Source organism: Mercurialis annua, linkage group LG2 (genome assembly GCF_937616625.2).
Source record: "Mercurialis annua linkage group LG2, ddMerAnnu1.2, whole genome shotgun sequence".
NCBI classification, from domain to species: Eukaryota; Viridiplantae; Streptophyta; class Magnoliopsida; order Malpighiales; family Euphorbiaceae; genus Mercurialis; species Mercurialis annua.
Window position 1 is genome coordinate 14,904,935 of NC_065571.1, and position 14,910 is coordinate 14,919,844.

Consider the following 14,910-nt stretch of genomic DNA (forward strand, 5'->3'; position numbering starts at 1 on the left):
TCGGGCAATTCAGACTGCATGCTTATCATTCACGATACTTTGGTGATTTGAATCAGGATGAAAAGGTAATCATAAGCAACATGTGGTCTAGAAACCGAAATTATCCGTTCTTCAATCTTTAAGAGATAATCGATCTTATCCCAATGTATTACTCCAGGTAACAATTGCAATTCGGATACTAAGAGTTTAGCTCATGATATTAAGACCAAACTCTCCTTAGATCGGAAACAGATATCAGAAAATAATATGGAATGGCTAGAACGATCAATTGTGGCAAGAGTGATTTCAGCTCAATCTATTTTGCATGCTAAAAATTACTTGCTATCCAAAGACGGAGTTTTTTTATTATGTCTCATTACCTTTGAATCTATTGTGGATGCTATGATATTAGTGGATGGAAAGTCGTAACAATTGATGGAGGTTTTTCATACTTTCTTTAAGGCTATTGTTTTTAATACCCCCTTACTCTTCGCGTGACGTGACTCTAAATTTTGGGTGTTCCTCTTTTGATGTGGTGTCCGTAGATTTTTTGTAGAAATTGCTTATTGTTGTGGAGAGACAGTTGAGGTGCAACCACTTGTTTATGTGAAAGAACGAGTGGGTTCCAGATCCGTTCATGTGATTTCAACAACTAATGGTTGGATTAACAAATCTCTCCCGGTAGTGATAGAAGAGTGCAGCTTTGCTGTTCATGCTTTGAAATGGATAAACCAATTTTTTTACCAAGAATGCAAAGGTAGGTTTGGATTCTCAAATCGATCATCTTTCAGTAAAGGGTTTATAAACAGATCAACACCCATTCAATGATGAGGAGCAGAATCAGTTTGATAATTTTGACGCTAATGAGAAGCAGAATAAGAGCTTGGTAGTTTTCTCTCCTTCATTGACGGCTACAGCTACTCCTCTTACTGATTCAGTTATGAAGAATATTTTGGAGATAAATGCAGCTTCCCCTCAATCAGGCATTCTAAAGGAAACAATCGTCCCTGAAACACAGTAGCTAATTGTGAGCCTTTATCCATCAGTTGACCGATGGATTTAGGAAACATTACAATCAGGAAGAAGAGATCTCATAAGCAACTTATTATCTCAGGTAGTTTAGTTTCATGTTCAAGTAAAAAATCCTCTAAAAAACAAGTATCAGATAATGATTTTGTGAATATGAACAAGTTGATTCTTTCAGTCAAGGAAATGGAAGCAACTAGGTCTTTCGAGGAGGCTCTGAAAATTTGGGACGTGGGACATTCCATGGGCTTATTACATAGTGACTCTAAGGCTGTTGCTGTAAAACAATTAATCAAAAATTTAGAGCAAGATTTGGTGAATCAGAATTCTTGAGTTTTATTTCGTTCAAGGTATTTTATTATGTCCCGGCCGAGACACTACACTCTATCATAAAGCCTTGGCCGTTTCAAAGTTGGGCTATGGATAGAATTGTTTACCCACCATCGTCTGGAGGGCACAATTTTATGATTATCGCCACTTGCTACTTCACGGAGTGAGTCGAGGCGATGCCTATGAAATCACCCACGCAATAGGCAGTTATAAAGTTATTCAAAAACAACGTAATTCATTGCCATGGTCTTCCGGAGATGATTACTACCAACCAGGGAACAATGTTTACGGGAGGCGATATGGTAGAGTTTGCACCACAAATGAAGATCAAGCTGGTGTACTCAACACCTTATTATGCTCAAGGCAATGTACAAGATGAGGCGACAAACAAAGCCATCAAACTAATAATCTAAAATATGATTGAAGACAATTCAAGACAATGACATAATTTATTATCAGAGGTTGGGCAAATCGGACTAGCCAAAAATCGGATACTGGTACATCACCCTCCAGATTAGTGTATAGGTATGATGTGATGCTCCCAATGGAATTATCAGTAGATTCAATTCGCCGCCGCCCAACAAAGAAAATTGACACAAGGCGATTACTATGACAAAATGGTACTAGAGGCTTTAGACTTAGATGAAGAAAGAATGATAGTGTTGGATCATCTTAAAGAACAAAAGAGAAAGGTATAACGAGCATACAATAAGAGAGTCAAGGCAAAACGTTTTTCCCTAAGAGATTTAGTCTAGAAGACGATACTCCCAATCGGTCAGAAAGATAGGCGATTAGGAAACTGGAGTCCGAATTGGGAAAGTCCTTTCAAGATAATTCAATTGTTGACCAATGGAGCATACGTTTTGGCCAATATAAATGGACAGACCCATGATCAAGCGATCAACATCAGAAACTGAAGAAGTACGTCCCTAGTTGTTGGGAGAACATGGACCGACAATTATTCGGACTCTTTTGATTTAGCAGATCCGTTAGATATGTTTGTTGTTCTTTTGGATTAATCCCGTAAATGATATCGTCAATGAGAATTTATTTTAAGTTTAGAAAACTCCTTCTAGTTTGAAGTTTTCAAACATTTCCCACAAACGGCGCCAATTGATGGATTCAAGCATCTCGACAGCGTTTAACCTGCAAAAGAAAGTAGATGGCTGATCATACGGTTTCTCTGATTAGCTCTCCGATGCTTATGTCAGTTTAAAATTAAGGGAGAATAATTGTATTTTTTGTAAATTGTGTATTTTAAGCATATCTCAACTTCCTTATATAATAGTAGTGAGTGAATACCTTATAGAGTTTAAATAAAAAAGTGATTCCTATTTAGCATATGAATCCAAATTAAAAAAAAAATCTAATTTGGCTTGTGAACTTATTTATGATTGAATCTTTGAAATAGGATTATATTTCTTATATGGGAGTATGACTCCATATAGAAATGGGATTCCTACTCTTCTACAATCTCTTTCATTATATTTCGGTTTACATTAAAAAGGAATTGTTCTAGCTTTAGGATTCTTTTAAGTAAACTCTAACATATTTAGTTTGTTAAAAGTAAAAATATTAAGTATACTATTAATATTAATCTTTTAATTTCTTTATAGTGAAATTGGATTCCTATTTACAACTAAACAACCTATAATTTTTTGAATTAAACTTGCATTTGACTTCGGAATACATTTAATTACTAAAAGCTAATGTGGTAATTTTATCTGTAATTTAAGCCCCTAACGTTTGGATTTTTGATCAAATAAGCCCTCAACGTCTGAAAAGATTCAAATATGCCCCCAACGTCTTAAAATGTTGACAACCAAACCCCCGATTTGGACAACCAGACCCCTAACGTATCGTTTATGCGTCCAAATTAGGGGCATGGTTGTCAATATTTTAAGACGTTAGGGGCATATTTGAACCTTTTCGAATGTTGAGGGTTTACTTGAGTCTAAAGTCAAATCTTAGGGGCAAAAATGACCCTTTTCCCTTTTTTTATTATTATAAACCGAAAACCTTGCACAACAAGAACAGAAAAAGAAAGCTTACACTAATCAGTTCTCCAAGCAATCAACCAATTCTCAGAGACCTTTTCAACCAAAGCGTTACTTAACAAAACTCTAAATTTGTAATACTCCAAGTAATTCTTTTCAGTTAAAAAATCATTTGTTAGTTTCTCTATCTTTGGATCGGAGAACTAAAAATGTTTCCCTTCCTAAAAGAATTTTTTTATTATATTTTAACGTTTTAATGTTTATTAATTAAATTAATTAGAAGCCAAATTTATATGTATTTTCATAGATCAAATCCACATTATACAAACATTAAACAGAAAATCGATTTGATATCAACAAGTAAATAAATGTATGTAATTCATACATCAAATCCAATATTATATAAACAATTCAATGAAACCGATTTGGTCTCAATTAGTAAATAAATCTTTATTTTCTCCCATTTCTAGTCAAATATTTATAACACAATAAGTATGCATTGATCATAAAGATTTTATTTCTTTGTAAAGCACACAATTACACCTATTTAATCAACATGAACACGAGGAGACAATGCATTCTTCTACACAAATAAACAAAAAGCATATTAATTCTTATCAAACAAAAATTACAAAAATGGCATCCAAGTTTTCAACCAAGCTAATTTTTTTTGTTGCCTTTTTTTTAGTTGCCGCTATGTGTAAGCTTTTTTCTAGCTCCCTCGAATGTTTGTTTTTAAAAAATTAGTTTACTATTGATTAGATTTACACTTGACTAGTATTTTTTAGCGTTCTTAGTTATATTTTCATGTTTCGAATATTAATAGATACATATGCTTGTTTTTTACTCAGGTTCACAAATGGTGGCTAGCCGGGTTGACACAAATGCTATAATAAATAAAGGTTCTGCTATTTCACACGACTGCAAAATTGGGGCAGAATGCACCGGTGCTAAATGCTCGTGTGACGATTGTGTTTGTGTAAATGGTCGTTGCGCTTGCGTTCCCAAATTTCCATCTTCTTATGAAAATTCAGGGCATTGAATAAATTTCTCTGGTGTTGAGCTATCACTATCAATAAATATTTTTTTTGACGAATTATTAATCAATATATTCGAATCATTATGATTTTTAATTAATAAAATTACGCTTCACATAATGTTAATTTAAGTACATCTAGTTCTCTATTTTTTTCATTTGAGTATCATATTTGTTTGTTTGTTCGACTTTATTTAAATTATATTGCTTTATCTGTTTGTTTGATTTTATTTAAATTACATTACTTGTTTGTTTGTTCTTTTCATTTTATTAAAGATGTATTCCTTTGATCGTGGAATTTGCCAACTTTTTTTTCCTTATCCTTTTTTTTTTAAAAAATAGAATACATTGATGAAAAGTAGATAACATTGAAAAGTCATATAATAAAATTAATATATGATCTTTCAATTTTGATCTAAAACACTAACAAATAAGCCAAGATACTAGCAAAAAATAAATCGAAATTAGGTAAATCTAGATATCGATTCCGCATGAAAGGACCAAACGAGAACTTAAGAGCGAAGTTCCGTTGGAACGGGTTTTCGATTTGTCCTTCCGATTTGATGGACAATCCGCTTGATCCGTTGAAGTTTAGTATTTCCAATCCTCATTTTCAGTGAAATTCTAAAAAGTTAGAACAATATCCATCCAAAAATCTTAGATCTACAAGAAATTGACTATGAAGCTTGAACAATCACTAGAGATTCTTGAGAGATCTAAAAAACACACCACAAAAACATAAAAACATAAACTTTCAAGCAAAAAAAACACTAAGATCAATATCGAAAAAACTATCAAACAGGTAAATTTATTGAAATAAAGCCTAAGTTTATAAAATACTAAATTTTTATGGACGGAGAGGAGGCGATTTCTGATTAAGATCGGAAAATTGCCTCCTCCTACCCTTGAAAAAATGAAGTTGAGGGAAAGTTGTCTAAAGAGAAGGGAGAGAAAATTTTAGAGAAAGAGAGAGTTTTTTTAGTTAGTTGAAATCCTTTTTCCTTATCCTTGTATAGTTAATACTATCTTCACTTTGATATCTATGGAGTATAATCTCAAAAAAAAATATGAATAAAATTTATATCAAAGACAGAAGGAATGATAAAAGATCAAGTTTTAAATTTGGCTGAATATATAGTCTGACCTCTAAATATATACTCTTTTACCCATCTAATCCCTAAACTTAACGTCTCACCTATCGAACATCTGAACTTGTTAAATAATCTGATTTGACCCTTGAACTTGATAATGTTGGGTTTTATAGGTTCATAACGCAGTGGAATTTCAAAAATTTATCTAAAAACCCAAACCAAAATCCATGTAATTCGAATTAACAGAATAGTTACTTACTTGTATGTCGAATTCAACAGCAATGTAGGAAGGAAGGAGGTGGTTCACTTTGATGATACCTGGCCTCGGATCAGAAACGCCTCCAAAAGAACGCGTCCTCTACGAGTATCCACACGAACAGACTTTAGCCAAAACTAGTGCTTGTGTGCTAGCACTATTGCTTCACAAGCAATTTCGAATTTTAGTGATTTAGTGAATAATGAATTTCGTGATTCTCAAACCAATTGCTTAATGTGTATTTATAGTGATACAATAACACTAGGGTTTGAGACAAATTCGAATTTCAATCTCATTGCAATTCTTACAAGTTTATGTTTATCAAAAACTCCTTTTTGATAATCATCCATATATATTAATTATTTATTATCTTTAAAAAAATAATAAATTAAGAAAAACACTTATCCTTAATTTCGAATTAATATATATTTATATATATATATATATATTACGAATTATATATATATAATAATAATAATAATAATAATAATTAATCACTTAATCACATTGGGCTTGTACAACCCATAACTGTTTTTGGCCTATTCTTAGTGTGCGACCCTGTAGGTTCATATAACGTTGGCAGTAGGCCCGAAATCCCTATTTCAGCCCACAAGTCATAAGTGGCCTCTAGCAAGACATTATGACTACCCAAGTTAAATGAATATCGACAATCCGATTTAACCATTTACAATAATATTTTAATCCATTTGTCACTCGATATCCAGATTGAACATAAGGCATAGTCATGTCATCCTTATAATATTCAATCATTAGTTTCTTGACTCTAAGTAGACTGAAAATGATAACTCCTTATCAATTAGCATGGCCATGCATTTCCTTCAGTCTATCTTCTTCAAGGGGCCCATAGATATCTTACTCAAATAAATGAGGGACAAATTCCTTCTCAGTCACTCACATTTCTCACATAGTTACTTTCATATCCAATGACAATCTATTCCATTATCCTGTTAAAGATAATGTAAGACTGTATCAAAATATGAAATAGCTATGTAGAAATCCATGATGATTTCAAGGTCAAAGGATTATACTAATAGAACTGTAATGAGAATTACTTATGACAATAATCTATGTAGTATTCTCACAGTGGGTCATCCAGTGCCTTATTTCTCAAATAGCACCTATGATTTGACTTAATATCTCATATACATGATTAGTAAAACATAATCATCAGTCAACATCATACTAGTCTCAATGTTCTATTAAGACTAGGGATAGATGGTATATAATTCTTTTATTAAACCTAAGGGTTCTACTATCAAGTCACATACTCGATGACCTTAGAAAGAATTAACCATTCAATTATTTTAATCATTAACATAAAATGATAAAAACTGCCAATCAATAAATAACAAAATGATAAAGTCAAAACATGGTCAAACATGATTGACTAACAGATAAATACGTAAATATTGAACCCCTCCGTACATAATTTCTTCTAGAATGTTTCAAGTTCCAGGTGGACACGGAGGGGTTTAATATTTACGTATTTATCAAGTTCGGGGGCCAAATCGGATTATTTAACAAATTCAGAGATTGGATAGGTGAGACATTAAGTTTAGAGGTTAGATGTGTAAAAGGATACAAGTTCAGGGGTCAAATTATATAATAAGCCTTCTAAATTTTTGCACAAAAATTGGCTCACTTAAGACGGCACCCTAGTGTCACGACCCGATTTCCGCCTCGAAACTCGAGCCGAGACCGGCGCTAGGAAATGGGAATGATTGTTCCGAAACCCGTAGCAAGCCTAAAACCTCTATAAATTTTTCGCAAATATAAATGTAGATCGTACATCGCGTACGACCCGTTTTCAGAAAACACCGTTAAAATAATTGTTTTTCCGTTTAACGTGGAAAACACATTCTGAAAATATTCATATAAGCGAAATCGTGTTTTCAGAAATGCTGGTTGAATAACCCTAGTTATTCTGACCCACACGCATTTCTGAAAACCGGTGCGGTGGTACAGGGACTTAGCTCACGTGCCTTGCCTCGCAGGCAGCCCTGTCTCAAACCGCGCACCCGAACAATATGTTTAATAAAATATATCGAACACTTTCCTTTTCAAAGCGTTATATCAAACATATTAAAAAATATGCACAGCAGGCACACAAACGTAAGGCCAGCTAAAACTACACATAGTGTATTTGCAGACCAAAGATACTAAGCTTGGCCCACCCGTAGGGGACACCATAAAACACCATATGCCTATTAAGTAGCCACTTATTAGAGTTAGACAAAGTCAGGTTCCTATCAGAGTATATAGACAGAGGAACCATGACGTGGCCACAGGCATATCAAACCTATATACACTATTGCAGCATCTAAGAGTTTAAAGTGTTATTTACATAACAACAGAATAAGCTTCCCTGATGGAAAAGGGTGGAAGCTCGACCAGACCCGGTAGCTAGGTACCTGAAAATGATAAACAACAACGGGGTCAGAAATATAAATATTTCTGAGTGAGTAGATAGGTTTACAGTTAAATACCAAAATCGCATATATACAAAATATCGGTATATAAAAATATTACCAGTCCTCGATCCAAATGAAACCCTAGTCCTGTTTACGTTATAATGCTATCATATATATAATGGATATGCATAACTCTTGTTTAATACAGGATGATCTGTATACATATGTATCACAGCCATCTTGACTCTGTATAGGGTTGCTGGGCCGGAACTTAAATCACTGCCACCTCAGGACTACCCAATAAGTTTAAGCCGCTTTACAAGAATCTGGCTCAAAACCTAATCTCAATATGTATGCTTATAATATTTACCTCTCATCTAGTTCATTAACACCGGTGATGACACAGTCCTATTGTTGCCCAATAGATAGCTCGTTTCAGTGGATCTTCCTTGGCTAAGTTTCATACTTAGTGCGATTTATGGATTTAAAAACAATTGAATACTAATATTCAAAAGTAAACAAATGAACTCACAAACACCGCTAGGTCTGGAACTTAATCATGTGGTTGTGGTCAGACTGCTCGCTAGCTGGTCGGACTAAACACACAAAGCAAACAGGATAAAATACATCAATATATGTTTCCTATAAAATTTCCAGGTCCTTAAACCCAAATCTAGGTCAAACATATAATCATATAAACACGTAACATTTATGGTCTATTTTCTTTTAAAACCATATTATAAATTCTCGTTTTGAGAAAACGTTCTAACTTCTCTCTGAAAGTTATTTTAGGTAACGCAATACCTAAAGAAAACCATTTATAGTATAGACCTAATTGTCAAAACAATTCTCGGTTATATACTAAGTATTTAGCAAAACTGATTGCTAAATCTTTAAAACCGTTTAAACGTTGACTTTAACTCTTTTAAAGTCCATTATTAACGTTTAACTTTACTTTTAAAATCTCCTTTTAAAATTCTTTAGGTTTAGTATATAAAACCTTTTCACTTTCTTCTAACACAAGTTATCATTTTAAAATATATAACTTTGATTAAAAACATTTATTAAAAATGTTTTAGGTTCGGTTGGAAAACACCTCGGGTTATTAGGCGAACGCACACTGGAATCGCCCCCGGAAAGTCCCCCGAAAACCGAATAAAATCGACCCCCGACTGCTCGTCGGGGCAGCTGTGCGCCCGCACAGAAGCACTGTGCGGTCGCACAGCTGGGCTGTGCGTTCGCACAGCATTTCAAAGCTGTGCGTCCGCACAGCGGGCTGTGCAATCGCACAGCGGGCTGTGCAATCGCACAGCGGGCTGTGCAATCGCACAGCCCCGGAATTTCAATTCTAGGACCTCCCGTCCTGCTTAAAACGTTCAAAAACGCTATTGTAACGTCCACAATCGCGTATACACAATTCAAAATCAATACGGACGTTTAAAACGATAATTCGATACGGTAACCGTTTATAAACGAGTTTATATTCGAAATAAATCGAAATAAACGTTTAATACGGATATAATACCTCGATTACGTGAGTAATCGTTGAAGAAATTGAGTTTGAATCGAGAAATGGACGAAACGGCACGAAATCTAGGGTTTCGTTTTTGTTGCAGAGAGCAGTAGCTCTTTTTCCTTTTAAGAAAGGAAGAAATGAAGGCTGTGTCTTTATTTTGATCCAAATGAATCATATATATATGATTGGTAAAAGTGCTCTTTAATATTAGCTCAATCATGCACTTTAAACCAACTTCTAAACTAGTCGTCCGTAGCCTAAACGGAAACGACTTCCAGATTTCGTGAAAATTTTACCAAAAATCAAATAAAATATAGAAAGAATAAAAATATAATTTTTATTCCCATCCGACTTATATTTTATTCTTAATAAATCATTTTCGATTTATTAAGCCCGCATTGACTGCGCTTGATAAAATTTCTGCTTCCAAATTTTATCAAATTTTCACGATAACCTTTTTAAATTATTTCGCGAATATTGGCACCAAAAATATTCGCTAGGGACATATGAATTATTCTGCACCCAATTCATAAATCCTTATTGTCCTCGTTAACTATATAACTAATCAAATTTAAATTCTAAAAATTTAAATTTGTAATCCTATAGCCATATTAAAAATTTAGGGACACTTGTAAATTAAATTTATCTTTAAATTTAATTTACCTACACCCGTCTAATAAAATATTAGACACGTGGCTATATTTTAACTCTTAAATTTCCGGGTTATTACACCTAGAGACTACGACTCATAGAAATAGTAGAAAATTAGAGAACCGAGAACAAAATACAAGATGGGGTTTTTTACACTATTTCTGTTCTGGTTGTTTTTATTCGGTGTATCAATTTGCCAAAATATAAAAATTAATTATGGACATTGTCAATTTTTAAAGTTCGTATAGTAATTGCAAATCAATATAAAATTCATGATTTAATTGCAATTAACCCTTAAAAAATGTCTTTTTATGTCGAAAAGAGGCAATATACTAACTACTACAAACCTAGAGTTGGCTAATCTTATGCTGCGATGTCTAAATCCCTTCGTACAATGACTGAATTCATCCGATGATATAAATTACTATAAGAGGCCATCTAGAAGGATGTCATAGGCCTTTGAATTCCCATTTATTTTAATATCTAATTTTTTTTAGAGAGACTCAGTCTACCATATCATCTATAGACTAAAACTATCATATTATAATATGTCATTAAAATAGTATTATCATAATTTTGGTTATTATTTTTTCACACTTTTTAATGGTGATATTACAATAATGCCAATATTTTAATGACGTGTTATAATATAATAGTTCTAATCTATGGATGATGTATAAACTGAGTCTATCTAAGAATTTATGTTAAATATCCTATTTTTTGGTTTGTGACAGCCAAATATTTTATCGTTTGTTTGATAAATAAGGTTTCCATAATTGAATTTTTGCGGTTTTATGAATTTGTATGGTTTTGGTTTATACGTTATTTTAGTTTTTGGAATAATATTTTTCATCTTAAAGAAAAATAAATTTTGTAAATTTGAAATAATCTTTCTAGTTGAGAAATCATTTATCATATTCGTTGTCTTTGGCTACCTTCTATGGTAGATTCCCTTCCTAAAAGAATATATTTCTTATATTACAATTTAATGATCATTAATTAAAATAATTACAACTTAAATTTATATATAATTCATACATTAAATTCAAATAACACAGACATTTTGATGAAATCCATTTGATCTTAATTAGTATATAAATCCATCTCTTTCTTTCATTTCTAGTAGAATATCTGACACAATTATAAGCCAAATTTACATGTAATTCAAACATAAAATTCAATATTATATAAACAATTCAATAAAAATCAATTTGATCTTAATTAGTTAATAAATCTCTATCTTTCTTCCATCTCTAGTAATATTATTATAGCACAATAAATATGCATTGATCATAAGGATTTTGTTTCCTTGTAATGCACACAATTATGCCTATTTAATCAACATGAACATGAGGAGACAATGCATAACTACACAAATAAACAAAAGCATTTTCAATCTAAACTAAAGAAATGGCATCCAAGTTTTCAACCAATCTAGTTTTCTTTGTTGCTGCTTTTCTAGTTATTACTATGTGTAAGCTTTTTCTTGGCTCGAACTCGAGTTTTTATATTTTAAAATTCGTTTATTATCGATTAAATTAGATAGGATTAGAAGTTTTTTTAGCATTCTTAGCTAAAATTTTCTTGTTTTGAATATAATTTTGATATTTTTGTTTTTTATTCAGGCTCGCAAATGGTGGCTAGCCGGGTCGACGCAGACGCTATAATAAATAGAGGTCCTGTTATTTCATTCGACTGCCAAACTGCGGCAGAATGCACCGGTGCTAAATGCTTGTGTGGAAATTGTGTTTGTCTAAATGGTCATTGCACTTGTGCTCCCAAACTTTCATCATCTTCATATGAAAGTTCTAGGCACTGAATTTTCATTGCCATTTTTCTTGTGTTATGTTGAGTGATCATTATTAATAAAAATATTTGAATCGTTATGTCATAATTTTTAATTAATAAGACTATGCTTCACATAATTTTAATTTATGTACATCTTGTTCTCTATTTTTTTTATCTGAGCATCATATTTGTTTGTTTGTTTGATTTTATTTGCACTGTATTACTATATTAGTTTGTTTGTTTGATTTTATTATAATTGTATTACTTTTATCGTCGAACTCGTCAATATTTTTATTTTCCTAGTTATATAGTGAAAAAAAATTCACTTTGAAATCTATGGACTTCAATCTAAAGTTTCTCAAGTATCAATCTCAGATAAGAGCCAATAATTAAAAATTTGAGTTTTTTTGATTACGTGTTGTACAAAGATAAAGTTTAAATCATTTACTCATCTGCACTGTATCTCATTGTTACTGAGATATGATGTAGTTCTTTGATTCAGTTTACAAAATTAAATTAAGGATTTGTGATTTGTTCAGATGATGAAAAATTTAAAAAGGAAAATAATTAATAGATCCAATGATGAGCAAAGTTAAAATTAATTTTTCAAAGGCATAACTCATCCTAAGACCCTCTACTTTACCATTTTGATTCGAGAATCCCCTATTCCAAAGTTCGTCACGGCCAAGTCATTTTACTTTCAAAAATCGCATTTTTTAGACCGTTACGTGGATGAAAAATGGCAAGTGAGCCCACTCTCCGTTATGTGAGAGTGTAGAAATAAAATTTGAGTGATTCTTTAACTTTTAGTCCATATGCAAAATGGACAAATTACATATAAAATTAAGACTTAATTACTTAAAAAAAATCCCACCTTTAATCTTTATTTCGTTTATACCTTGACCTAGAAAAACTGTCACATATACCCTTGACGTTGTCATTATGTTTCGCCTCTACTCTCGAGGTATTAAATTGACCTCTTTTCATTTGAAAAAGAGTTTAAAATAATCCTTCATTTTTAGCATATATTCTAATTACACGTCAATGTTATTAATTATACAAAAACACCTTCTTCTTTAAAAAAATCAACTAATAATAATAATTTAATTTTATATTAATTATCAATAATTTGTTAAAAATAAAAAACCGTAATTTTTTTTACATCAGACTAATTAATTTCAACCTAATACCGTACTTTAATTTTAAAATCTATTTTCATTTTTTTTTTAAAATTAAAAAAAATAGCTCCTCCTCCAGGAGGAGCTTCTCCTTCCTTCCATGGAAGGAAGGAGCTCGCAGTTTTTCTAGGTCAAGGGTAGAGGCGAAACATAATGACAACGTCAAGGGTATATGTGACAGTTTTTCTAGATCAGGGTATAAACGAAATAAAGATTAAAGGTGGAGGTTTTTTAAGTAATTAAGCCTAAAATTAAAGGATGTTTAAATAATATTTTTCTTTTATTCTAATCCACATAAAACGGTGAGTTCCGTTCATCTTCCCGATTAATATTCAAATGTTAACCTACATCAATCATTGGCGATAGAAAAATATGTCAAATAAAAGATACATTGAATTGCATATAGTTTACCTGCAAAAACAAACCAAAATATTATACATATGCAGCAATAAGCATCAATTTGAATCATTAAACATCCCATATGAGTTCCATTAATCACAATTAGTTAACTTCATGAATGCCAAATGAAGAAGCAGAGGCAGCTCTGTTTAATTTCAAAGAATTAGCTGAATCGAAGAATTGGAAGCAGCATTTGAATATTAATGTACTTGTGAGATTCAGATTGCGAGAAGGAGCGTGAACAGAGTAAAAGGCGGTGCTGCTGCTTTCGGTTCTTAAGAGCGGAAATGGCAGCCATCGAACAAACCTTTTCAATAGAAATCAGAAGCAGAGGACATCAAACTCTGTGGCATGTTCCTCTTCGGTCTTATCGGCGCCACCGCCACCACTTTCGTCGTGAGTTCCGTTTCTCTTTTTATTTACATTTAATTACTTCGGGATAGAAAAAATTGCAATTGATCGGCACTGTATAATTGTGCGACAGTAGTTGGTGAAGGCAGGTGGTGGTGAAGACGGGGTGGCGGAGACGGTGATGGTGGTGGAGATGGGGCGGAACCAGCCTTATGGCTGAGGTAGCGACCGCCCCTGCAATTTTTTTTTTTAATAAAAACACCCTTAAACTTCTTTTTTTTTTGAAAAAAATATAGTAATTTTTATATATTTCGCCCTCTCAAAATAAAATTTTGTATGATTTCGTCCCCCCATTTCACAAAAGCTAGTTCCGCCCCTGTGGAGATGGGGTGGCGGAGACAGTGGTGTTGGTGGAGATGGATTATCATGGAGTGAGTTGAAGATGATGGAAAAATGATAGTTTTGCCATTAAATTTATTGTGTTTTAGTATTTTTTATGAAATTATAATTTTGTGTAAAATAAGTCCTTAAGTTGATATGCCACGTGGGCATCAATAAATAGGAAGAAATGTCACGTCATCGTTTTCTGTTAATAAACGGAGAGTGGGCTTCACTTGCCATTTTCCATCCACGCAAGGGCCTAAAAATGCGATTTTTAAAAGTAAAAGGACTTGGCTGTGACGAACTTTGGGGTAGGGGCTCGTCGAGTCAAAATGATAAAGTAGAGGGGTTTTAGGATGAGTTTTTCCTTTAGAAAATATGAAATTGATATCACATCTCTCATAAACATAGTATAAAATTGGTCAAACCCATGTAGAGGCCCCTGTACTTTATACTTTTTTTTCTGTTGGTCCTTATACTTCATTTTTGTATTTTCTGA